The sequence below is a fragment of the Pan paniscus genome, chromosome 17 (genome assembly GCF_029289425.2).
Source record: "Pan paniscus chromosome 17, NHGRI_mPanPan1-v2.0_pri, whole genome shotgun sequence".
Taxonomy (NCBI): Eukaryota; Metazoa; Chordata; class Mammalia; order Primates; family Hominidae; genus Pan; species Pan paniscus.
Genome location: NC_073266.2, coordinates 32,886,780 through 32,914,136, shown reverse-complemented (window position 1 = coordinate 32,914,136; position 27,357 = coordinate 32,886,780). Strand labels below are relative to the sequence as shown.

The following is a 27,357-nucleotide window of genomic DNA, read 5'->3' as shown; positions in this document are numbered from 1 at the left end:
TATCAAAATGTCAGCAATCTAAAAATTAAGTTGTCAGCTTTTTCTCTGTACTGCAAATTACAAAAGAATTAGGGGTTTGGTGCTAATAGAAGCTTACAATTCCAAAGTATGCAATTTAACCAATCATCGCAAGGACTAAAAATGCAACACCAAAGACATTTCAACCAAGTAATCTGCAGTTCTGGCATCTAATTTCAACTTCTCTTCTTGTGCCATTCTTCCCAATTTGTTTCTTCTTTATGCTTTGAAACTGTGCTCTGGAATCGCTACATAGTTAAGAAAGAACTGCCCAGAGCTCCTACATACATAATACACTCACATGAAAAATGTCAGTCATGGAAAAGACAAGGAACATCTGCAGCCATTCTGTGGTTCTTCATTTTTTATGCTGATATTACTATAAATTCAGAAAGGAAAACATGAAATATACTTTATTGTTTCTGAATTTCAGTCTTATCATTTATTCAACACTAATTTGGGTGAAATATGTCTCTGATCATCTCTGCACTAGAATTCTAAATTAGGATTAAAAAGCTAAATTATAAAATAATTAGTACATAAAACAAAAATGGAAATGGAAATCAATTACTCCAAATCACTGCAGATATCTTCTACTTATGAAACACCTTTTTCCATTTTTTCCTATTGCCAACTGCAATCACATCACTTAAAAATAAATGAGAACATTGCCTACCCAATAAGTAAATTGCATCTTTAGAGAGACCACATACTTTTTTTAAAAGACATTACTAATAACCTAAATCAAGAATTTAAAAAGAATGCTGTTTTAGTACAAAGAACAGTAAGAAATATGTTGACTCAATATATAAATAAAAATATACTCATTTTTCTTTTTCTTTAATTTTGTAAATGGCCCTTCTAAAAAATTACAGTTTTCTCTACAAAAGGAATATTCAGTGCTTTCTACTATTTCACAAAAAACAAACAAACAAAAAACGTCTCCTTCCTTACTCTTGGAGACACATTTTCCCATGCAGTCTTATATTCATTTACACCTTTCAATTCTCCAAACAATACCTCGCAATGCAGTTCAACTTGAGAAAGGAGTCTCATTGATTGATCAGGCAAAGTTTTAAAGCCAGCAAGATGCTTCAGATGGTCTGGTTTTGCCTGCCCCACCCTTGTTTCCTTTGAGCCATAGTGATGTCACAACACCAGGCAGGACAATGACTTCACTGCTCCAGTCCTTGCTTCTGAGCACAGAATTCCCCACAGCCAAGGCAAATCAAATAACAGCAGAACCCTCCCGGGCTGAGTGCCTGATGAATTCCCAACAAATCAGCAGCTAGCTAGCCTTTTGAAAGAAATAGATGGAGCGATTGCACGATTAAGGATCTCTCAAAATGAAGTGGTGCTAAAGACAAATTTGATTCATAGGTTTCAATGGTGAGTCTATATTTCACGGAAAACTGATGGGGTACTTAGGGGAGACTATGGGAATTAAAGACAGCCAGGGTAGATTACTCAAGAACCCTCTCTCCGCCAGGCGCGGTGGCTCACGCCTGTAATCCCAGCACTTTGGGAGGCCGAGACGGGTGGATCACGAGGTCAGGAGATCGAGACCATCCTGGCTAACACAGTGAAACCCCTTCTCTACCAAAAATACAAAAAAATTAGCCGGGTGTGGTGGCGGCCGCCTGTAGTCCCAGCTACTGGGAGGCTGAGGCAGGAGAATGGTGTGAACCCGGGAGGCGGAGCTTGCAGTGAGCCGAGATCGCGCCACTGCACTCCAGCCTGGGGCGACAGAGCGAGACTCCGTCTCAAAAAAACAACAACAACAAAAAAAAACTAGCCGGGTGTGGTGGTGGTCGCCTATAATCCCAGCTACTCGGGAGGTTGAGGCAAAAGAATTGCTTGAACCCAGGAGTCGGAGGTTGCAGTGAGCGGAGACTGTGCCATTGCACTCCAGCCTGGGTGACACAGAAGGACTCCATCTCAAAAAAAAAAAAAAAGTCTCTCTCTTCATTATATATACTCAAATTCTCACAGAAAGGAAACATTTATTCTTCAGTCTACTCTTGGAGTTCTATTTTACTGGAGTGGACGTGAATTCTAATTTGTGAATTTTAGGGAAAGCACTAACTTAAAAGATGAATGCACATCATACAACACGGAAGAAAATACTTTTACAGCAAGTTCCTGCCACACTTAATCTAATATACTATATAAGTCCAGAAAAGATTCACAAGATAACAGCATCACATCTCTCAGTACATGGATAGTTGCCTCTCTTCTACCTAGGTGGTCCTTTAATACATTTGACCAACCAGTTTTTAAAAAACAATTATAAATAAAATTGCATCCGATCAAGTTAAAAAAAAATCCTGATCTTTTATTTCAACACAAAGTTGTCCAAAGTCCAAGCACGGTACATGAACTGATAAAAATTGCTTTTAACCTAAATCGCATTCATGCAGAAGAAATGTCTTAAAAATTAAATGCAAATATTTCATTGAGACACTGACATTTGACCTATAGCTCCTGAATCCTTCAGCTAAAAGCGGTTTACAAATTAAAGTGGCTACTCTTCTTGTTATGGATGAATTATTCACAAAACATGTTCTGTTTTGAAAAACTTATTTTGGCTAAAGTGTATTAACTAAATAAACTTGATGCAGTAAGTTGTGCATCTGATATTTTGCTTTTCTAAAACACCAGAAAACCATAATGCAAATGAGACAGTATTCAGCATTCAGCTATCAATGCCTTGCAAATTAACAAATTGAAGTCACGCTTCTCCAATTTAGTATTTATTCCCTCTCACATTAATTTTGTTACTCCAACTAAAGTTTTTAAAGTTTGATACCAAAATTAACATGCATTTTTTAAACACTCACTCTGAGCCAAGACAGAAATCACCTCTCAGTCCCCAGAGTTCACTGGAGCTTGATGTGCTGCTCTCTTTTCTTAATAGGGCTTTTCTGCTTAATTTGCTGTAATTGGGACTACGTCCATGGCTCACAGACACAAGCGGAATTTTATCATTTTTGTTTCCTTGAGACTTTAAAAATCAAGGTAAATTTCAAAAACAATGTTTTGAAGCACTTGGTGTGACGCTTCCTGTACTATAGAAGTTAATGCTACCAAGACAAACTCCAGCACACCTGGCCACCTCAGACAGCCTAAAATTCTCACTGTGCCCCACTCCCCACCCCCCCTCAACAAAAAGGACAGGCAGGGTATCTGCAAAAGCAATTCCGCAAGACTAATGTAAAAAAGCTGAAACAACTTAAACACGCAATGGAAGCACTGCATTAGCAGGACTGCCCGGCCCTCTCAGGACCTCCCAGCCCAACCTCCACAAGTAATTAATACCACATGTTTCCTTTATCATTCTATTTGTTCTGTTCCGCAACAATCTCTACCAACTTTAACCCTGGGCTGCAACTAACGGAAAAACCCTAGAAAACTTCAGATCCGTAATATAAAAAGAAAATTGAAAAGAATACTCTCATTGCAAGGGACCACAGTTACAATTTACTAGGTAACCACACCCACCGCATTGCAGAAGCCATGAACTTGGCGGGCGTGGGGGGGAAGGGGAAGAAGTCCGGCGAGATTAGAGGGGAAATCCGAAAAAGCAAGCCCCTGCGGCAGCAGCCAGGAAACACTCGCCAGGAACTGGCTGCGACCCCAACTCCAGCAGTCCGAAGCCCTAGCCTCCCCACCCCCACCGCTGCAGAGCCGCCTTCGCAGACACCTCCCGAGGAGAATCGCGGCCCCGAGGGCGCCAGGTGAGTCCCGCCGCCCCGAGCCCCCGGGCCACGGCAGGCCGACCCAGGCGCCCCCGGCCCGCCCGTGCTCCCGCGCCCGGGTGCCAGAGGCGAGGGGCCCCGGCAGGTGCCCAGGCCCAGGGCAACCCCGCTTGGACGCTCCCTCCTCCTCCCCCACCGGCCGGGGGCCGCTGCCCCAGTTTGGGGAACGAGGCAAGTTATATAAAAGCGGCCGGTCCCCCTGCCCAGCGGGGATGCTTTGTGCGGAGCGCACCTTATCGGCTCCGCGCTGCGCCCGCCCGCGCCTGCACCCGGGACGAGCCCGCTGCCGCCGCGCGCTGAGCGCAGGGCCCCTCCCGCGGCCCGCCAGCCGCCACCCGCCCGGGCGGCGCCGCAGTGTCGCCCCCTGTCCCCCGCACCTCCCCGGGGGAGGGGCCGGCCCGCGCTCACCCCCAGCCCGAGGGGCAACTTAAAACATGGCGCCCCGGGCGGGGGATTTGTGCAAATTGGCGGAGAAGGGACGCGGGGACCGAGTCGCCCCCTCGGCCAGGGATCCCAGGGAGGCCCCCAGGCCGGAGGCCGGGGCTCAGGCTCTGCGCGCCGGCCCAGCCACTGCTGCGCCGCGGCGGGCGGAGCGGGCGGGGGGCGCGGCGCGCAGGCTCGGCCCGGTGGGGGTCCCGGCGAGCCGGAGAGCGGTTGGAGACCCCGGGCGCGGGGCTCGGGATTCGGGAGACCGCGCGGCGCCGAAGCCACGCGTCAGCCCCACAGTCCCGCGCGCCTCGCCCCAGGCCTCGGGCTCTTCCTCCGCACCTCGTAAAACCGAGACCCCCTCGCAGTCCCCCACTCCGAGAGGCGGAAAAGTTACCTGGGATCAGCAGGGAGCCCGGGCGCGCCGCGGCGTGGGGACTAGGCTCGGGCGCGCGTCCTCGGCGGCGGTGCGCAGGAGACTCGGGCGTGGGGAGGAAGCCGCAGCCCAGGGCTGCTCGCCGCTGTTCCCCCCGCCCCCTGTTGCAGGAGACACCGAGGCTCCGCGGAGCTGCGGCGGGGGCCCACGCCCAGAGACCGTGCGAGGAAAGCCAACCTCGTCCTGCCTGCCCTCCCAGCCGCGGGGGAGGGGGCCACCGCAGTACTTCAGGACAGTTACATGGGCACAGCCTCCTTCGTCCTGGCGCAGGGTCAGGCTCCGCGGACGACGCCTGGAGACAGCTGCCAATGCCAATAGCTTTAGCCCTTTATTCCCACTTAGATGATGGCCTGGCCTCTCCAGACCCCTCTCCCCTCCCAGACATCCCCTGTGAGAAAGGAGGGAGAGGGTGTTCCTGACCTTCAGGTGAGTTATTTATTGGCTAGGGACTGCAGTATTTTTTTTTTTCTTTTTGGAAAGAAAATAAAATCAAGTTGGTGGTGTCTTCAAGTCATGTTAATAGAGAAGATCTGAATTAATGCCTGATAAGAGAAGTCGCCCATTTTTCAGCAACTCAGCTACTCCGTCCTCTCCAGTATCTATAAAGCTTTCCACCGAAATTTACCTTGATTTTAAAGAGCGGAGGTGGCTCACTGACTTGTAAGTGAAAGAAGCAACTCCTGGTCATCTCACAATATCTTAAGATCTAACCGACTAACCAAGATATTTAAGAAATATTTTTATGGGCACAAAAAGAATAGAGTGAATAAGACATAGTATCTGATAGCACAACAGTCAAAATAATTTGATTGTACATTTTAAAATAAAGTATAATTGAATTGTAACACCAATGATAATGCTTGAAGGATGGATTTCCTGTTTTCCATGATGTGATTATTACACATTGCATGCCTGTATCAAAACATCTCATGTACCCCATAAACATATATACATACTATGTACCCACAAAAATTGAAAATAAAATATTAAATTTTTTTAATTTTTAAAATAAATTGTATGTATATTTAAGGCATACAACATAAGATACATATATAGTAAAATGGTTATTATAGTGGAACAAATTAGCATATCTATCAACTCACATAGTTATGCATTTCCCCAACACCCCTCTACTTGTGGCAAGAGTAGCTATAATACACTCATTTAGCAAAATCCTGAATACAAGACACTTCTTAGCTCTAGTCCTCGTGTTGTACATCAGATCCTTTTCATGTTGTACGTTATTAATTTTTTTAAAATAGAGCCTTCTCCAAATCATCCGGTTGCCCCTCCAGGAGCTCAGGGACTCATTAAAAGAGGGAAAAAAATGGATTCACAAAAATATTGCATTTGCTACTGGGTGCCAAAGACAAGATACAGAACACGTGCCTCTGGGAAAGATTAGTGGGCCTGATCTGTCAGTGAGGCCCGGAGAGGTGGGGAGACTTGGCGCAGGTTTCTAGAATAGGGAAGACTTTGGTAGGAAAGGAGGATGGTATTTGATTTCCTTGGCTGGAGTGGAAGGGTTTTTTCATGTTGAAGAGGGAGAAGGTTGGAAAATTATAGTTACTATGTTGCTATGGAGTTTATGGGACTATATTCTATGGATGTGTAGCTTTGGGAAATTTTGAGCAAGAAAGTGTGACTTAAGTAATGTTTTAAGAAAACTAATCTTATGGCTCTGCAAAGACTAGAACAGATGGGCAAATACCAGGTTGGTGTTCGGAGGAGACTATGGTATTAAGACAGTTACCAGAGGTAATGAGGGCCTGAATTGTCTTTCAGGTGACAGATAAAGGTGACAGTTCCAATAGTGGATGTTTGGGAATTAACTGCATTTCCTGTCAGAAAGTGTTGCATATGAGTATTAGAGATATATATGCACATATCACATACGCACCTGTATGACTCTGTGTGTGTGTGTGTGTGTGTGTGTGTGTGTGTGTGTAGCACATAAGGTCTGTGAATGAAGAAAGAATTCATTTTCCTTTTTTGCATGTACACTAAAGCACTCCATTGAAAGTGGACTTGAATAAATTGTATTGTTTACAATAAACACTCATTTGGCATTATCATTCAAGACACAGATGGCTCCATATTTTCATTCATTTTGTTGCAGTATTTTTGCTATTCTTTAAAATTGAAAGCAAACTTTTTCTTATGACTCATGAATCTTAATCTTTGTGGTGATGAAAATCAGCAATAGTGTCTGAATGGCAATTTTCTTGGGAGAAAAATGTTAGACAACTAAGTATTTTTTTAATTAGAAATACCTATCTAGGCCAGGCGCAGTGGCTCATGCCTGTAATCCCAGCACTTTGGGAGGCTGAGGCGGGTGGATCACGAGGTCAGGAGTTCAAGACCAGCCTGGCCAAGAGGGTGAAACCCCGTCTCTACTAAAAACACAAAAATTAGCTGGGCATAGTGGTGGGCGCCTATAATCCCAGCTACTCAGGAGGCTGAGGCAGAGAATTGCTTGAACCTGAGAGGCAGAGGTTGCAGTGAGCCGAGATCTCACCACTGCACTCTAGCCTGGACAACAGAGAGAGACTCCGTCTCAAAAAACTACAACAACAAACAAACAAACAAAACCCTAATTATGGTAATATTCCATGAATTGAAAATTTGGAGTAAAAACCATACTGCTGCATAGTTTGATAGGAAATCTTGGAAGCAATTACTTTGGAATCCTCTGGATTTAACCAAGTCTCTCCTCTATTATTTTTTTCCCCCTAGCACAGACAGGGAGAAAAAGAAACGTCAAATTCATGAGGGGTGCATAGCTGCACAGCTCCCTCAGCAACTTGCCTGCATCTTGATAATAGCGATCTCTTCATTCTTTCTTGTGAATCCCATGCAGGATCCTCTCTTAGTCCTCTCTGTCTCCCCACAGTGCCTCACTGGGCACATTGCAAGCCAAGCACTTCACATTTTTGCTAAATGAATGAATGGACATTGAATAATGAACTAAGCTGTCACTTTTCTTCAGGGATTCGGCTTCCTCATGTATAAAATTAGGGACTGATTCTAAAATTCTGTATGGTTCAATAATATTAGGGGCCTATAAAACTAAAAGATGTATCACCTCTTACTACTTACTGAGTAAAAGCAATAATGAAAACCCTACTATTTAGCTCTCATCAGGAAATAATGAGCTCTTCCACACAGAAAGGAGAAGGAACATAAAGTAGAAAGCAAGGTGAAGATACAATTATGATTGAATTTGCTTGCTTTCTTAGAATACTAACTTCTCTCCTTTTCCCTCTCACTACCAAAAATAAAGCCACTATAGCCCCAGAGAATTCTTTATTCTTGTCATTGTAACCCCCCTTGTGGTGCTGTTTCAATAAGTTATAGAAAAGTAGTTCTTGGGTCCAGTAAATGCCGTTTACACAGTCCTAGAATTAGTGCCAATTTGGCATGAGAACTCAGTTCTTCAGATTCTTAATTTACTATGTCCACACAGTACTAAAGGGAGTGTTATGCAAATACTGAAACAATCCATGGAAAGTCAGGAAAGATTCCATGACTCTAGCCTAGGTCTTAGGATGCCCATTCTGATCTCCACTACCTTAACTTGGGCTTCCTCTACGCTAATCTTATTTATGGACTTCCTGAAATTACTCTATATAAGTTATATCACTGAAGGTCACCAGCTATCAAGAATTCTAGCCAGAGAAAAGGTGCAGAGAAAAGGGTGCAGCTTACTTCAGGTAAGATATGTGTGTAAATTCATCCCAAGCTGAAGAGATTGGATCCCCCATGAACCTCTATTCCACCGCAAATGTCAATAGAGTACTGACTTCTTGAGTGAATGAGTAACTGGTATTCTGCTACCTGAACAGCAATGATAATTCCAACCTGATAGCCAAGACAAGGACAGAATTTGCAGTTGTATTGACAGCCATGTTGTCAGCCTTATGGATGAGACTCCAGAAAGAAATAATAGAGAATCAGTCTGGTTAAACTTATCTGAACTTTGCTCTCAAACATGAAAATTGAAGAAATATTGACGCTTGAGCAAACCCTACAAATGCCACCCTAATAGACATTCACACTCATTTGGCCTCATTTATTCAACCTGATCTGCTGCCTTAGTGAAATGTTGACAACACTGGCAATAACTAGTTGAGGTTTATTTTATGCTCAGAATAATGTCAGGCACCTGAATTGCATATCAAGTTCTTGAAATCAGGATATAAAGTCTTCAGCCACAGCGTTACTGGGGACCATAAATAAGAGAAATACAGGGATGAATGCATAATTCAAAAGCAACAAGCTTATTCTTCTGAAATAAAAATTCATTGAAGAGTTTCTAGGTTCTAAGAATAGCTTTAAGTTTACAGCTCATTAAGGCTTCCAGATGCTCTCTTCATATTGAGTTTGTATACCCCATTTCAGGGGTCTGTCTACATGCAAGGCACAGATGCAAAATGAAATAAAGTATTGATAAGTATAAATGTAGCACAAAATGTATGAAAAGTATACATAAGATGGAGCAAGTTTAGGCATGCTAACACCATTTAAAATCATTCCTATTCATCGGAATTCCATATTTGCCTTTTTTATCTTTGTATTCTTATATAAAGAATAGACTTAAAGGTGGACCCATACATAGTATGTAAGTTTTATTGTATTAAAACATATCCTTATTGATTTTTTTACTTTCTCCATTTCCAGTAAATTTTAGGAATAAGTCTCAGTACTTTTAAATGGAATAATTTTAATGATAAAATTGTAAGGGTTATTCTAGTGATCAATTCTTCATTAAATGTAAATGCTCAATGATTCTGTTCTTCTTAAGTAAAAATAAAAAATCCACTGAGAATGTTTTCTATTTAGGATTTTAGTATAAATATGGAATGGTAAAATATGAATGCTAGAATATAAAGAATGGAAGTTGTTAATCTGTAATATTAAATTCAGCTCTCAACCACATGATCACTATTGAATTATATGCTAAGACACTTAACATTTTAATCACTTTTCCCCCAAAAGACAAAATAAATGCCAGCAAGCCTGTCCATCCCCTGTAAAGCTGTAAGTAATCCTAATCAGCTATTATGTTTCACCCCAGAAGCTATCAACAAAAATTAACTGAGGAAGAAATAATAGATAGTAAGACACATTCGGAAGTCGGGCTTATTAACTTGTTAATGCTATCTCCTCTTTAGGAAAATGTGTGATGGTTAACTTTATAAACTAATAAGCATACAGCAATAACTGCTCTAAGGAAAAAGCATTAGCTTTGTTTCTTAATTTAATTCCTGTTTTCCAGCATGTTTTTTTTTTCCCCTTTCCAACTGTCTCACTGGCTTGCAGATTTCAACAGTGAGGGTACAACCTGAAAATGTCATTCCACTGTAGTCCACAGCTTCCAGAATGCTCTGGGAATCATTGAGAACATCATCTAGAATATCTTTGTCCCTTAAAATAAATTTGTTCAATAGGTCAAAGCCATTTGAAAGAAAGCCTTGGCTACTAACACTTTCCTATGCAAGATGTTTATTAGGGATTTGTCTGATATCCAAGGCTGACTCATTTGTAAATGATACAAATCTGAGGATACCAGAATTTCTCAAACTGGCTTATTTGTGAACAGTTTTCTAAGTTTTACGTTTCTGTGTCAATAAAAATCTTAAAAAGAATAAAACTACCAGATGCACACCATTGATATCAGAATCATTCAAAGTACTTGTGAATGATGCAAATTTTGGGGTCCAGCCTTAACTAAGTGAGTCGGAAGCTCTGGGGTGGGGTCCAGGGAGCAGCCATTTTTAACAAGTTCCCCAGGTGATTATAAATCACACCAAATCTTGAGAACCATTGACCTAGGTGACCAGTCCATACCAAAAATCCCACAGGTGACAAAGTGCGTTCAGATAGATGTTTCATAGAAGTTGGAACAGAAAACGGGTGGAAAAACAGCCCGCTGAGACATATACGAGAGCTGAACTGAAGATAATCTACACTACACGATTCACAGTTTGCAGGAGTTATTGCTTGGATCCTGTCATTGCATGCATCAGTCTGTAGCAGCAGTTCATTAGCAGTAAGTATAGTAATAAATAACAATAAAGGATTGTCCTGTTCCCAATTCCAGCAATAATTGGATTAGATGCCTATTTATTAAAGATTGCAGTAACACTGCAACTCTGACCTTAATTTCCAAGTTTTTACAAAGTTGCCAAGGGATGTCTCATTAAAATGGGAAATTGAGGACTAATTGCCGGCAGTTTTAGTTAAGTTTGAGATCTGACTATCTTAAACCCTGCAAATAGAGAATTTCAATACATTTTGGTATACCATACTTAGGCAAACAAGCATTCCCTGGGCTGCTTAGTAAAACTTAGTGAACCAAATTAAATAAGGAAATTGACCAGAGGCTCCATCCTTCTAAAGCACAACATGAGGAATTTTATTTCAGAAAAACAATATCATTTATCGTTTTAAATTAGTGTGTTGTTAATTTTAGTGTTCAGGCCTTGCATTTCTCCTATCAATTTATTAAGGTTATTTTGGTTTTATACTTGATGAGCCCTATAAACCTAAATCTGGTTTTACATCCATATACGTTTAGAAATATTTTCTTTCATTAAAGGATGAGATTTCAGCTCAATAAAAGAGGACCATCATTCTAATATGGGCCAGGCTGTTTTATAAACAGTGAGTTTCCAATTAGAATGTTTAAGGAGATACCAGATGACATGTGTTAGTAATGCCCCAGAAGGCTGCTTCTGTCAGGAGGGCACTTGGGCAAAATCAGCTATAAATTCCTGTCCAACTGGGAGATGAAATTGTGTTCCAAATGTTTGCCACTCTGGAACCAGGGCTTGCCTACCCTGTTTGAGGTAGCAACTCAAGCACTGACTTCATGAAGGAACACTCATGTACATATGTACATGGTCTTTGAATCCCCAACAACTTCTCAATTATAGGTTGAGATTAATTTGTCACTGGTTCCGTGCTTTTTCTCCATAAATCTCATGACAGTTTCCACCACCTCTTCCCCTCCCACGTCTTCTCAGATCCATCAACTCTAATCTGCTTAGATTTATACAAGTCCTCAACCTCTCTAATCAAACCTTTCTTTACCTCTGAGCCAAGCTTTGGTGAATTAACATAAGTAGCTGGGCATGATATTGTTTTTGGAGTCAAGGTATAAATACTCTGAATGGGAAATCATTAAGCCTATTTTGGAATTTTTCCTGGGTGTCTCAATGCCTATTCCCAAATTATCCCACTGTTTAACAGAATCAAACAGGCGTGCAGTGAGTACATGCCATCCTCCTGAATGCCATTATAGCTTGATGAACAGAGCACCAAGTAATGTCTGAAAATCGTTGTATAACCTTCAGCAAATTTCCACTTCTCTTGATGTGATATCAATATTCATTGAAATATTCCCTCCATTTTCTGTTTTACTAGCACAGACGGGTGGTTCTCAACCACAGCTGCACATTAGCAGAATCACGTGGGGGGATTTTTTAAAAAACATCCGCTGAAGGCTGGGCACGGTGGCTCACTCCTGTAATCCCAGCACTTTGGGAGGCCGAGGCGGGTGGATCACTTGAGCCCAGGAGTTTGAGTCCAGCTTGGGCAATATATTGAGACCCCAACAAAAAATTTTACAATTAGCCTGGCGTAGTGGAGCATGCCTGTGGTCCCAGGTACTCAGGAGGCTAAGGTGGGAGGATCACTTGAGCCTGGGAGGTTGAGGCTGCAGTGAGTTGTGATAGTGCCACTGTACTCCAGCCTGGGCAACAGAGCAAGACCCTATCTCAACAAAACAAAATTTTTAAGGCACTGAAGTGAATTATCACAGCTGGGTGATAGGTACATGTGGACTTATACAATTCTCTGTTTTGTGTACATTTGAAAGGTTTCATAATTGAAAGTTTAAATTTAAAAAATTTTAAATATTGATGCTTAAGCTGTATCCCAAACCAATTAGATAAGAACCTCTGGAGAGTGGGACCCAGGCAGCAGTATCTTTCAGCATTCCCTAAGTGACTTTTAGGAGTAAATGGAGTTGAGAAACAGGTAAAAGAAGACCAAAGCACATACTTAAATTGAATGTTAAGAATTCCTCAAAAGAGAGAGGCTATAAAAATAAACATTGATAACAAGCACTTATTTGTATCTTTAAAAAATTACCTGAAGTCCTTATAGAGAAGCCACTGGATGACATGTGCATGTGCCCATTCTCTACGAAGTGAGTCAATTTTGAACAGGCTGGGTTTGCTTGGCAGTGCCTGCCATCAGATTTGTTGATTCTCACACCCTAGGGGAAACCTATTACTGTAGCTGGCTACCCAGTTCATAGTAATGTGTCAATAAAATGCTGGCATATTTCACAACAGGCATAAAGAACTCATCACACGTTAAATATCGTGACTAGAATTTCAACAACTCTTCAAACACCCAAAAGAAAAAAATATCATTTGTGGTTTTATTCCAAGTTTCTGTGTAATGTGTAGAAGTTACACACGCGTACTTGTGGTTATCTCAGATGATGAATAATAGAAGGTTCCAGCAGGTACTTTTTGATGAAACAGATAAAAATATTTGAAAAATTAGAGGAGCCAGTAGGAAATTGTGTCTAAGTGACTATAACCTGACGTTTTATGAATTGGATCTAGCGATTTTCCCCAGGTGTGTTCAGGCATTGGGATACTGGTACATCACGATGCCTGGCCCAGGGATCTGTTTTCACTAAGAGCTAAAATTTACTGAGCATTTATCTTGTATGAGGAACTGTTTTACAAGCTATTGTTCCAGTTAAATAACTTTCACCATCACCAGAACCCTCCAAGGTAGAATCTATTATTACCCTTATTTTCAAAAGAGGTCAATGAGGCAGAAGCTGTTTCAATAAGGTGCCCGACGTTACACAGGTTTGACTATCAGAGCCAGGACACAAGCTCGGGTAGTCTGACTTCTGAGCTAGTCCTCTAAAGCCTCTAAGTAGACAGTCAAATAAATACATACACACAGATATTCAGTTAAATCATATGAAATTGCCAATATTCAACAGTTTTGACTTTCAGAGCAGTAACTTTAGAGTACAATAATATACTCCAATGAGAACACATTGCATTGGCTACAAAGAAGAGAAACAGAGTTAAGAAAAGACTATTTCTACTACTATGGACACGTTAGAGAACAGAAAAAGTCTTCCAAAAAGTCACTAATTTAGAAAGAATATGCAGGTTGTTTATAGTCTAAGAAGCTACTAAAAGACCGTAAGGCAACCGCTAATAAAATTATAATTATTATTGTTAACTTGTATTTACCTCTGCTATGTGCCACACAGTGTTTTAAGGGGTTTCTGTGCACATTATCTCTTTGTTCCTCACAATTCTATGAGGTAGGAACTATAATTATCCATATTTTACAAGTGATTAAAAAAACTGAGGCAAATGAGAGGTTGAGTAGCTTGTCTCAGGCCTCATATTTGGTGAGTAGTAGAACCAGGCAATTTTATTGTAGAGTCCATGCTCTTAACCATGATGCTAAACTGCCCCTACACAATTACATAAGGTTCCCTTGGAATTTCCTCTACAGAAAAGGGAAATTAATTTCAAAAAGCTGTGCCCAAAATGGGGTCATTGTATAAACATGTATCCATTTGACCAAGAAGAGCAGTCTACAAGTTAAGAGTTTGAGAAAAAGGGCAAAGGCGAATGCTCTCATCCGTCAGTAGATCCCGCTGGCTCTACCTTCAGGACATACCCAGAATCAGCCACTTCTCACTGCACCTGCCTCTGGCACCCTGGTGCAAACCACCACCATCTCCTGTCTGGGTTCCTGCAACACCTCAGCACATCTGTCTCTGCTGCCACCCTGAGACCCCTATAGTCATTCTCCAAACAGAAGATACTGTCAGCCTGGTAAAACATAAGCCAGATCACGTCACTCTTGTTCAAAGCCTCTGGGGGCCGTGTTATCTGCCCTCACCCCATCCAGCCCCACTGTTCTGAACATATCTACCAGCCACACTCCCCGTCTCACTCCAGGCACTCTGTGCTTGCCGTTCCTCACACAACCAGGTGCACTCTCACCGTCAGCTTTGGAATCAGCTCTTCTCTAGGAAATACTAATGCTCTTGCCTACTTCAAGTCTTTGCTCCCGTCACCTCTCAGAGAGGCCTGCCCTGCACACCTTAAATATACACAGTAAAAACAAAACTGTGACGGGGCTACCCCAGCACCTATTCTCTTATCCCACTTTCCTTTTTTCCCATGACCTAACATGGCATATCATTTCCTTATTTATCATGTTTATTGTCTGTCTTCTGCCATTCCAGACATAAGTCCCACAAAAACAGGGGTCCAGCCACCTGGAACAGTGCCTGGCATGGAGAAGGCATTCAATCTATGTGTGTTGAATGAAAGAATTTTAAAAAGCTCAGAGATTATAAAATATGGGACTCTTTTGGAAGGATTATCAGAAGGATACAAGTATAAAATTGAAGAATTAGCTTGCCCAGGATTGGGATTAGACACAGGAAGGAGATTTGGAAGGAAGAAACTAAATCTAAGGGAATGGTGGATATATGATAAAAATGTGACATAGTTATATGCAACATACACTGGTTCCCTCCAACCATGGAACTAATTTAGGCAGCACCTCCCAATCACCCTAAGAAAAACCCCATTCCTTACTCCTGAGCCAACCCTGGTGACACCAGTAGGGCTCCTCTTCCACCACACACCCAGAGATGAGAGGGAAGAATGGTAAAGCCACCCCTCCCCAAATGCCACTGGGCCATTGTTAACACCAGGGGCAATTTAATAAGCATTTATATTCTGAGGACAAAAGAAAATGTGACAGGATTCAAGCAGGGCCCTCTTTGCTCATGTGCACAAACAATGGCAATGACCACTGCAGTGGAAAATGTCAGAGCATCTGAAGCAGAAGTGTCCAGGCTAACATTATTTTTCATATCAATGGTTGCCATGGTGATATTTATAAAGATTTAGCCACCATCAAGCAGTGAATACTTTTACGGGGCTGTTGGAAGAGAAGACGTCGCAATCCACCCTTCGTCCTCACAAATCACTGTCATCCCACTTGCTCCCATGACATGGCTCACTTCTTTTGATTGCGCTTCACATGCCCACTAAAGATGAGTTTTAGATTCTGTCATTTCAGGCTTGAAGCCTGTGCTGTGTTTTTCCATTTGGTCTGCATTAAGCTTTCTTCAGTGATTCATAGTGCCGTTTCAAACATCGCCAGGTCATTCCTTCATCGATCTCCTTATCCCCAGCCTCTGCCTCCACCAGGGCACCCAAGTTCCAGGGCCTCCCATCCCCTAGTCACCCTCTGGAGAGGGCATTCATGTGTGTTGACCATTGCCAAATTTATGCAACCTCCATACTTCGAGAAAACATAAGGAGACAGTGAGTTGGTAGAGGTATATCTTAACCACTCCCCCTGTACTGACCCACTAGATTGTAAGCTCTGTGAGGGCAGTGGGTCTCTTTTACTCATATTTGTATTTTTCAGAATAAGTAGCATGGCACGTTAGCCCTAAAAGGAGCTGAAAAATGTCCTAGCACAAGGTAGTAGGGAGCTTAGTGAATGAAACCACAAATCCCCAGTCATGCAAATTAGAAACCCAGGCATCTCCTGGACACCTTACTCTCCCAAACCCTCTTGTCAGATCTACCACCAAGTCCTTTGTACTTCACCTTAAATAATCTCTGGGCTCTGTCCACATCTCCCTAACCCCAGACCAACATCCTATCCTGAAATAGTCTCTTCTCAGCTTTCTAATCCAGCTTCCCGGGACATGAGTGAGCACTCAGAGATACAAAGGTGATGCTGTCACCCCTGCCTAGAACTTTCCAATCCCATTGTTCTCAGGTGAGGACAACACTCTCAAATGCAGCCTCAATGCTGTAAGTGTTCCCTTCCTCCACTCCCGTCGGCCCAGCCATCTTTCCATTCCTCTTTTTCAGCTTCCTTAACTAGATCACACATCCTCAGCAAGGGTTCTGGTAGCATCAGTCCCTCTGCTTCAAACATTGCACCTATGCGTTTGTGTGTGTGGCGATTCCATGAACCATTGTCTCCCTTCACTAGATGCAAGTCCCAATAGGGAACTTGGGTTGCTTCTACTCACCACTGTGTCCCCAACCTGCACACCGCCTGGCATGTAAGAGACGCTCAGTGAATATTTGCAATAAATAAATGTTGATGGACTGTCATTATTGGAATCAGGACAGTACATAATGGTTAGGTTTCAGCCTCCACAGTTGGTAGCCAGGGGCTCACTACTTCTGCTAGATACAAAGGAAAAAGCAAACAAAAAGACAAAAAATCAACAAGGTTTTTCAGATCTTGGACATTTAAGTGAAGCTTGCAATGGACACTCAAATATTTATCAATATCCTTTGCAAACATGGATTGAGCAGCTACTCTGGGTAGGGGACTAGCCAGAGCTGCTGACGACACTTTATCTTCCAGGAACCAAAACCTTAATTTTCCCTAGCAGTGCTGCTGGAGTAGGAACATTTGGTGTTGAAATGCTGCCACAAGAGGCGGGAGAATGACTCAACTATTCTTCAATTCAGAGGATCAGACTCTAAACTTTGATACTGATTCACATTTGCTCCCTGGATGCCAGTGATTAATCTCATTAGGAAAGTTAGAGGGCAGAAAAATAAGTGACATTTGTACAGCTATCTGTGATGGACTGAGGGAAACCCCAAGAGACAATGAGTTTCTCTGTCTGCCCATGGACCATTGTGGGGAACAGAGCAGGAAACATGGAGTCCACAGACCTGCCCTCTGCCCCGCTCCTCCCTCCCAGCTCTCTGACCTTGGCTTGGATTGCATTGCCTCATCTGCTCTCTCATTTATAAACTGAGTGACTAAACCTGCTTCAAGGATCATTGAGAGGATTAAATGAAATAATTCATGAAAAAAGCACTCAGTAAGCTCTCAATGCCATATAATGGTGTGTCACGGTGATGACGGGGGCTCACAATAATACCAAATGGCCACTCTCTCTCTGCCAGCACAGCTGGGGGGCCCCGGGGGTCTCCCTCCTTCCTTTCACCTCTGTGGACACATAGCTGCAAAAGCTGAGCAGGAAGGCCCTTGGAGAACCAGCCCATTTCATAAAGTAAAGGAGGTGGCTCTCGACTGTTGGGAGGTGTGCTGAGCTTATAGATCCATTTCCTAGAAATGCTGGGATGAAGCAGCCAGGAATTCTGATTAGTCTGCTGGGTCTGCAGACTTGATAATATTGCCTGATGGAAAGGGCTAAGTGCAGGAAATGGCATCTGCTCTGAGGTAACAGGCCTCAGATATTTAAAAAAGCATATAAAAATAGATAACAACATGTGGGCTTTTCCTAACATGTTTTTTTCCTGTCTTGTAGCACACACAATTCAAAAAAGTTTAAAAATGGCTCAAAACACTTGTTTTTTTGTTTTGTTTTTGTTTTTTGAGACAGGGTCTCACTCTCTTGCCCAGACTGGAGTGCAGTGGCACAATCTCAGCCCACCCCAACCCTCCGCCTCCCAGGCTCAAGCAATTCTCCCACCTCAGCCTCCCGAGTAGCTGGAATTACAGGCGTGCGCCACTATCACATGGCTAATTTTTGTATTTTTAGTAGAGATGGGGTTTCGCCAGGTTGGCCAGGCTGGTCTTGAACTCTGACCTCAAATGATCCACCCCTGTCGGCCTCCCAAAGTGCTGGGATTACAGGTGTGAGCTACTGTGCCCAGGCACTCAAAACATTTTTATAGCATTTACTTGAGAAGTTCTCTCAAGAATACAGACCTCATTTGGAATCACTTAAAAAATTGCAAATACTCATGATATTGGAGATGGATTGGTTTTTGGAAGGAGCCAAAATGATTTTTGCACTGGGCTAATAAATAAGGGGGTCAATGGGGTCAGATCCACTGAGCACCAAAATAAACAAAACAAAACCCTGAGTTTTAACTATAAACAAACTCAACTAAATTCTTTAGAATAGTTTAATGTACTAGTTTGGAAGGGACTTCAAAAAGTAGTTCCAACAAGATTTTGAACAACAGAATCATTTTCACTCACAATAGCAACTACTTTATTGAGCACTTAGTATGTGCCAGACACTTTGCAAGTATTTGACATACATTCTGTCACTTACGTTTCAGGAAACCTGCCAATCTCTTATACCCATCTTACAGAAGATAAGGTAAGTGACTTCTCTGAGGTCACAACCAGGTAAATGATAGAACTGAGCTTATCTGCATGGAGTTTTACTTGCCAGAAGACAATATTCCTTTGAATGAATGCACTCTGATACATTTGTTTAAAAAAATCATCATTTAATGGTTGAGTTTCTTTTCATCAATGCAGACACAGAACACTGTGACAGATATGAGGACTTATGGGAGTCTGGACCCAAACCAGCAAGATCAGGGATTTGCAAATGTATCCCAATTCCTAGAGGAACAATTATGGGACCCTTTTAAATGGGAAGCAGAAATGAGCCTAATAAACACTTGGAAATGGGCGACAGATAGGGACATTGGTATCCAGACACCATTATACTTTTGTGGAGAGTGTACGCCTATAGTATGCAGAATGATGATATATTTATTTAGGTATGTAGAAGGTGCATGGTCTGGGTGTTAAGAGATGAGCCTGGGCAGTCAGAGTTGAGTTTAAACCAGGATCTGGAAGATGCTGGCTGTGAAGTAAGTTTCTTAAACTTCAAGGCCTCAGTGCCTTCACTGCAAAATGGAAATGTCTACATTACCCACTTCATGGGGTTCTTTCAGCATCAAATATATTAAGCTCCTCCAATTGTGCCTAACACATAGTAGGCACATACCAGTTAGCTACTATTATTAATACTTAAGTAAAAATACATTACTTTAATTTTCTTAAGAGTCATTCTCTAGAAGAGGACATAACAGGACAAACATTCATATTCTACAAGTGTACTTAGTCTTTAACAGCAGTGTTGTAATTCAATTAGACTACATCAAGTATGAGTTTTTTGAATATTATGAGTATTTTCCTTGCCAACATTACATAGTGTCTGGAATTAATTAAGTGATTGTTGCTAAAGTGAAGTGTCCAGGACCATTTCTGTATAAGATCTCAAAAAAAGAATAATTTGGCATGTGCTCCTTATAAAGATGAATAAACAATTTTTTTTTTCTGGAGAGGACATTTTGATCTTCAAAATATTTGGCTACAGTTTTACTTTTATACAGTTGAACAGTTACACCAAAGTTGCAGACTAAGAACACAGATGATAAAGGTTTCGACAATGAAATGTTCTTATATCATTAAGTCTTGACTTATTAAAAGCCCTATTTACAAATAAATGGAGGAGGGAAATTTCTCAGATTTCTTAACTTGGAACACAGACTTTTTGCAAAGGCAAAAAGACAAAGGGAGAAGTCCTTACTTCTCCACCCGCCTTGCAAGGACAGAGAAATCTTACACTGGAGCCGTGAACACCCAGCTAACTCAATAGCCACTAGAGATAGGATGCTAAAGGCAGAGCGTCATAGCAGCAATACAAAAAATGGCAATTTTTTGTAATGGAAACACTATAGTTTGTCCATACTTTAAGCATGTCATGGATTAATTAGGCTCTTATCCAATCACCTTGGACACCAAGAAGTGGAACAGTCTTTCTAAACGAAAATATCTTCTGAGTTCCGAATAATCATTCCACAAATAAACTTATGGATGTTTTTTATAAACTCATGATTATTTGATGTAATTTGAAACCCTCTTGCAGTTCATATCAATCATACAACATTTACTGGGTTACCTCCTTAGAAAAAAATCCTACGAAAGCTAAACAAAATTATGGATGGTTTAATTACTATCTCAGATTCTCAGTACATAATCCAAATAAAATCTTTTTCATCTACCACATAATTGACAGTTTTCCTAGTAGGACTAGAAAAAAGTTGTTATTACTATACCTATACTATGACCTTGGTTACTACATTTAAAATTTTTGCCTTTATGCACTCTGTAGAATGAGCATGTTATTTAGCCTTCCTTTATATGATTTTTCTTTTCATTGTATTTTGATCTTTGGCTCAGTTACTATGACACCATCCAGATGTGAAAATATGCCTCTACTGACCTTACACAATACGACCATTCCCAATATGATTTCGTTTTCCTACAAGTCCTCTCAAAATTCGTTTGCCGGATTAGGTTTTTCTGCAACTATGACTTACAAATATGCTGAAAGTAATCTAAGGTGTTTGTATAAAAGGATGATATAAAAATGGAAATAGCACAAGAGCTGATTAAAGCTAAACCTAAAATTAGATGGGTTCCCTTGATTAATGGCATAGCAACAGCCTGATGAGTGATGGGTGAAGAACAGCCATAATTGACACTAATCTAGATTCAGTAACTTTAAGAGTGAAGAACTCTCATCCCTACCATAAAGTTTATTTTTAATAACAAGCTTCCTCAGAGATACATATAGAAAGTCTAAACTATTTTGGCAGTACAATCAGCTTGATAAGAGCAACTTTTTAATTTTAACTTTTTCAAACTTAATTCACTTTGCAGGAAGAGACAACTGGTTATGAACTAAGTCAAAGCCTCAGGTAAAGTACATGTTCTTCTAGATAGGGGAATTAAGCACGCAGATCCTAAAATTCCTAGAGAACACCACAGGATGCCTGCTGCACCATTTGCCGCACCGTTCTGAAAACCGACATTTGTTCAGGTACATTGATCAGGAAAGGGAACATTTGCACATTTATTGAGAGGAAATTAAATGGCAAGTATTGTTATGTGACTGGAATGTAACATTCCATACTCTACCTGGTAATTTCCAAGGCTTTATTTTGGGGGGTGGGGAGAAGAACGAAGGACTTACTACCCTCTGTGGTTTCCTTATGGTCACATAAGGCAAATCCTTTATGAGAAGCACCAGGCTTCTAAAAGACTAGTGATCGATTGCATGACATGTCCAATGAGAAATTTTAATTTTCTCATATGATTCATAGTTGTAATTATTTATTTGTTTGTTTATTTATTTATTTATTTATTTTTGAGACGGAGTCTCGCTCTGTCGCCCAGGATGGAGTGCAGTGGCACGATCTCAGTTCACTGCAAGCTCCGCCTCCCGGGTTCACTCCATTTTCCTGCCTCAGCCTCCCGAGTAGCTGGGACTACAGGCGCCCGTCACCACGCCCGGCTAATTTTTCGTTTTTTTTTTCAGTAGAGACGGGGTTTCACCGTGTTAGCCAGGATGGTCAAGATCTCCTGACCTCGTGATCCGCCCACCTCGGCCACCCAAAGTGCTGGGATTATAGGCGTGAGCCACCGCGCCTGGCCAGTTTTAATTAATTTTTTAAATTTGCTTCATTTCTCAGCCTGGAGCATCCTTTTGGTGCCAGAAAGTAAGGAAACGCTTTAAAAAGCGGACAGGGGGATATAGAAAGGACACAGGAGACAGCCTGAAAGAGCTCCTAATGGCCAAGATTGAAGAATTTGAACAAAAATATAAAATGAAGGTATTGGATTATAACACAAGGAATCCAGTAAATACCCATGAGTCCATACTCCTAAAAATAAATGAACAAAAAAATAAAAGGAGGAAAAGAAACAACTCTTCCTTATAGACTAATTCCAATTAATAGTTGTAGTATGAATGAAGAAAATAGAAAAATCACCATTAGAAAACCACAGTAATAATTGCTACAGAGAAGATCCACTGATGAATGCTAACATTAGTGGTTGGAAATTTAAGCTGCATAGTTTCAAAGTTTCTCCCCCCAAATACTTATTATCACAAAGGGAAACATGTTAACAGTACAGTAGAGAAAGCCAGTAGACGCCACCTTAACCAAGTGATCAACACTAACATCATCAGTAACAAGACACATAGATATCATGTGCCCCCGATATGACAGAGGGCACGTTACCACTGTAGATTCTTTCCCAAGATGCATACCCTCAATCTAACCATGGGGAAACATGAGACAAATCGAAATTAAGGGACATTCTACGAAATGATGAGATACTCTTCAAAAGTGTCAAAGTCATGAAAGACAGGTGAAAACTGAAGAACCGCCATGGATGGGAGACCAAGGAGATCCTAATGAGTCAACTAGTATGCAAAGTGGAATCCCAGATTGGGTCCTGGAACAGAAAAAGGACATCAGTGGAAAAATTGCGAGATCTAAACAAAGTCTGCATTTTGTTAATAGTGTGGTACCAATGTTGGTTTCATAGTTTTGGCCATTGTGCTGTGTATTTATAAGATGCTAACATTAGGGATAGCTGAATGTGGTATATATAGGAACTCTGTGCTGAGTTTATAACTCCTCTGTATGTCTAAAACTATTTCAAAATAAAAAGTTTAAAGGTAAAAAAAAGATTAAAAAATATAACTTGCTTTGTTGCTCTGTGTCCACATTGAGTGGTAACTTGTAGGATGGTCAGGAGTTAAACAATGAGAGTAGGGATCGTAAGTAGCTTAGAAAAGAGAAGCATTAGTCATATGACTTGGTTCCATTTCTCCCTCAACCAATTATGAGCTATGTGACCTAGAACAAGTTAAAGTTACTTTTCTGTAAGTTTTTTGATATTTAAAAAGGGGATGGGTCAGGGTACCAACCTCGTAAAGCTAGAAATGAAGGTTAAACAAAATCAGCTATCTAAAGAATGTAATAGTGCCTGGCCCATTGTCAGAACCCAATCAATGTTAACCATGGTGGTGGTGATGATATGGAAGTATTGACAATGATGACAGTGAGCATGAACAGCCTGTATGTGACAGCCACTAGCTCAGACCCTCTCTCTCCACGAAGCCCCTGAGGATGTCTCATCCCCCCACACTGCTGCAGATCCCATCAGAACCCTCTGATACTTTCTCTGTATTCCCATCCAGCCTTCTTCAGATGTTTATTGAGCACTTACTGCGTGACTTAATAATGTACAGTATTAAGTAGCAGTAACACAGAGATTAAATAAAAGTGTGGGTCTCTGCTTTGGAGGGAGAAAGGGACATGTTTCTTGTCTAGTGGGACAACTGCTACATGAACCAATCCTTTCTTTTAATGCAGGGAATGCTTTGCTGGAAATAAGCTCAGGTAGTATGGGAGCACCTAACCTAGCCTGAGCTGAGTCTTACCAGATGGATGGGCAGAGGATGAGGGGAAGGGATTCCAGACAAAAGGATCAAATGGATTAGAAAAGCCACAGGATCCTTGAAAAAGTCATTAGTATGGGGAATATGTAAGAAGAGAGGACAGGAACATTTTGAAGAGAAGCAGGTAAGGCCCAAGTGATTGACAATTATGCATATTGAGATAAGTCCTTGAGTTTTACCCTGTGGGCAATGGATTGTAGTCAGGGCAGCAACACAGTTCTATTTGTATTTTGGGGCTACCACTTTGACAGCATTCTGGAGAAAAGACTGGAGAAATGTAAGACTGGTTAGTGGCAGGAAGACCAAGTAGGAGAGTATTGCCATTCTTTAAGCAAGAAATAATAATATTAATAATAACAAAGAAGTTATTATCATTATTATATGAATAAATTATTCTTAGGGCAATAATAGTAGAGGTGGGAAAAAGCAAGATGGATTGAGGAATATGCAGGAGAAAAAACTGACAGGACTTGACGTCCCATTACTTGACACATAGTCTCCACTCAATGCACTAGTGTTGACCGCACCAACGGTCTGACTAGGAAAGGAGGAGTCTGCCCTGAATCCTGCTTTCTAGCTTAGGTAACTGCTGGTAATGGCACCCAACTGGGTGGTGGTGCCATTTTTTGATAAAGGAGAAGGGATTGGGGAGAAATATGTTGTTGGAAAGACTGAAAGAGTGCAAGATAAATGATAAATTCTGTTGTGTACAGCTTAAGGCTGAGTTGCTCATAAGGCATCTAATTCATATTTCTAACAATCCGTAAAATATTTGCTTGCAGCTCAGGAGAGGTTGAGACTAGGGAGAAGTTAAGACTCATCCCAAAGCAGTATGGAGAAAAAGAACAACTTGGGTCAAAGATGAAGCCCTAGGAAACACTAACAGGTAAAGGTTGAACAAGCACTGTCTTGAGGAAGACCAACAAGGAAGTATCGAAAAGAGAGACAGCAGATCTAACTAAGTCTTCTACAAAAAGAAGGGCTCAGAAGAGTCCACTAGATTTAGAATGTAGTCACAAGTGGCCTCACCAGGGCAATTTCAGTTGAGTTTTGGGGATAAATATTAATAATTCTGTGTATTGAGGAGTGAATGAAAGTTTTAAAGAAATGGAGATATTTAAATATAAATAACTATAGATACTACTACTAATAATAATTGCTATGTTTTAATGATGTCTTACAGGTAAAGATAGGGCTTTGTATGTTTTGCAGGTATTATTTCATTTAATTCCCTCAATAACTCTATTATCTCTGCCATGTTAGAGACGAGGAAATAGGAAAGGGAAGGAGAGAGATAGGATGCTAGCAAGAAATTAATCAAGGAAAAGGGGTTTTTGTGTTTGCTTTGTTTCTGAAGGATAAGACAGACTTGAGCATAATCATAACTACAGGGAAAGGAATCACAGAGATGGAAAGGTTAGGATTATGGAGCCGATGGTGGGTCACAGGGCAGATTTCTGGATGAGAGGGGATCAAGGCACAGGCGGAGGTAATGCCCTTGAACTGAGGGCTTCTCCTTCTCAGAAATCAGAAGGAAGATGAGCTCATTTATCAATAAACACCTACAAAATGGGTCAGGAAGTTGAGATAGGTCAACTGTATCACCTCAGCTTTTCATCTCAGTGCCCAAGGAAATCAAACTTCTCACTTCCTTCCCCAACTCCTCCCACTCCTACTGGACTCCCTGCCACCAACAGGACCCCAATTCCCTGCAGCTACTCACAAGCTCGATGAAGGCTTGTGTATTGAGTGGGTTGGGGGAGATACTGGACAATGCAAGGTGGCACACAGATACCAGAACTCTACCTGATTCGGCTTTTTAAATATAATGGTAGCATCTGTAGGGCAACTAAATTCATAATGAGAACTTTTCCCTCAAAACAAACGGCCACATAGCAAAATATTTATTATTTACAATAATGATCTTCAGACTGGAGCACGCATGCCCCTGGGAGCACACAGCTTCTCTCAAAGGCATATGCTGGCAATTGTCTAGTTTTAAGAGACTCAGGGTTTTTGGGCTGGCCACGGTGGCTCACACATGTAATCCCAGCACTTGGGGAGGCCAAGGCAGGTGGATCACTTGAGGCCAGGAGTTCGAGACCAGCCTGGCCAACATGGCAAAACCCCATCTCTACTAAAAAAAACAAAAAACAAAAAACATACAAAACTTAGCCGGGCATGGCAGTGTGTGCCTGTAATCCCAGATACTCATGAGGCTGAGGCAGGAGAATCGCTTGAACCCGGGAGGTGGAGGTTGTAGAGAGCCAAGATCGTGCCATTGCACTCCAGCCTGGGCAACAGAGCAAGACTCCGTCTCCAAAAAAGAAAAAAAGAGAGACTCAGGTTTTCTTCTCTTTTCTTTTTTTTTTTTTAATTATACTTTAAGTTTTAGGGTACATGTGCACAACGTGCAGGTTAGTTACATATGTATACATGTGCCATGTTGGTGTGCTGCACCCATTAACTCGTCATTTAACATTAGGTATATCTCCTAATGTTATTGCTATCCCTCCCCCCTCCCCCCACCCCACAACAGTCCCCGGTGTGTGATATTCCCCTTCCTGTGTCCATGTGTTCTCATTGTTCAATTCCCATCTATGAGTGAGAACATGCAGTGTCTGGTTTTTTGTCCTTGCGATAGTTTGCTGAGAATAGTGGTTTCCAGCTTCACCCATGTCCCTGCAAAAGACACGAACTCATCACTTTTTATGGCTGCATAGTGTTCCATGGTGTATATGTGCCACATTTTCTTAATCCATGATTATCTCAATAGATGCAGAAAAGGCCTTTGACAAAATTCAACAACCCTTCATGCTAAAAACTCTCAATAAATTAGGTATTGATGGGACGTATCTCAAAATAATAAGAGCTATTTATGACAAACCCACAGCCAATATCATACTGAATGGGCAAAAACTGGAAGCATTCCCTTTGAAAACTGGCACAAGACAAGGATGCCCTCTCTCACCACTCCTATTCAACATGGTGTTGGAAGTTCTGGCCAGGGCAATCAGGCAGGAGAAAGAAATAAAGGGTATTCAATTAGGAAAAGAGGAAGTCAAATTGTCCCTGATTGCAGATGACATGATTGTATATCTAAAAAACCCCATCATCTCAGCCCAAAATCTCCTTAAGCTGATAGGCAACTTCAGCAAAGTCTCAGGATACAAAATCAATGTGCAAAAATCACAAGCATTCTTATACACCAATAACAGACAAACAGAGAGCCAAATCATGAGTGAACTCCCATTCACAATTGCTTCAAAGAGAATAAAATACCTAGGAATCCAACTTACAAGGGACGCGAAGGACCTCTTCAAGGAGAACTACAAACCACTGCTTAATGAAATAAAAGAGGATACAAACAAATGGAAGAACATTCCATGGTCATGAGTAGGAAGAATTAATACCATGAAAATGGCCAGACTGCCCAAGGTAATTTATAGATTCAATGCCATCCCCATCAAGCTACCAATGACTTTCTTCACAGAATTGGAAAAAACTACTTTAAAGTTCATATGGAACCAAAAAAGAGCCCGCATCACCAAGTCAATCCTAAGCCA

At 41.5% G+C, this 27,357-nt stretch overlaps 1 protein-coding gene across 11 annotated transcripts in view; it reads right to left on the bottom strand.

The window, feature by feature from the left end:
- Nucleotides 1-27,357, bottom strand: part of EPB41L3 (erythrocyte membrane protein band 4.1 like 3) — a 237,483-nt gene that overhangs the window by 146,412 nt on the left and 63,714 nt on the right. For 4 of the 11 annotated variants that reach the window (XM_057300472.2, XM_063597297.1, XM_063597298.1 and 1 more), the window contains exon 1: nucleotides 4,600-4,736. The exons of 2 other annotated variants lie outside the window; for them this stretch is intronic. The gene's annotated coding sequence lies outside the window, so the exon portion shown is untranslated. Of the gene's footprint in view, nucleotides 1-1,038; nucleotides 1,064-4,008; nucleotides 4,116-4,599; nucleotides 4,739-27,357 lie in introns of those variants that run through there. 5 more of the 11 variants (XM_063597301.1, XM_063597302.1, XM_055102603.2 and 2 more) reach the window with 4 other exon arrangements.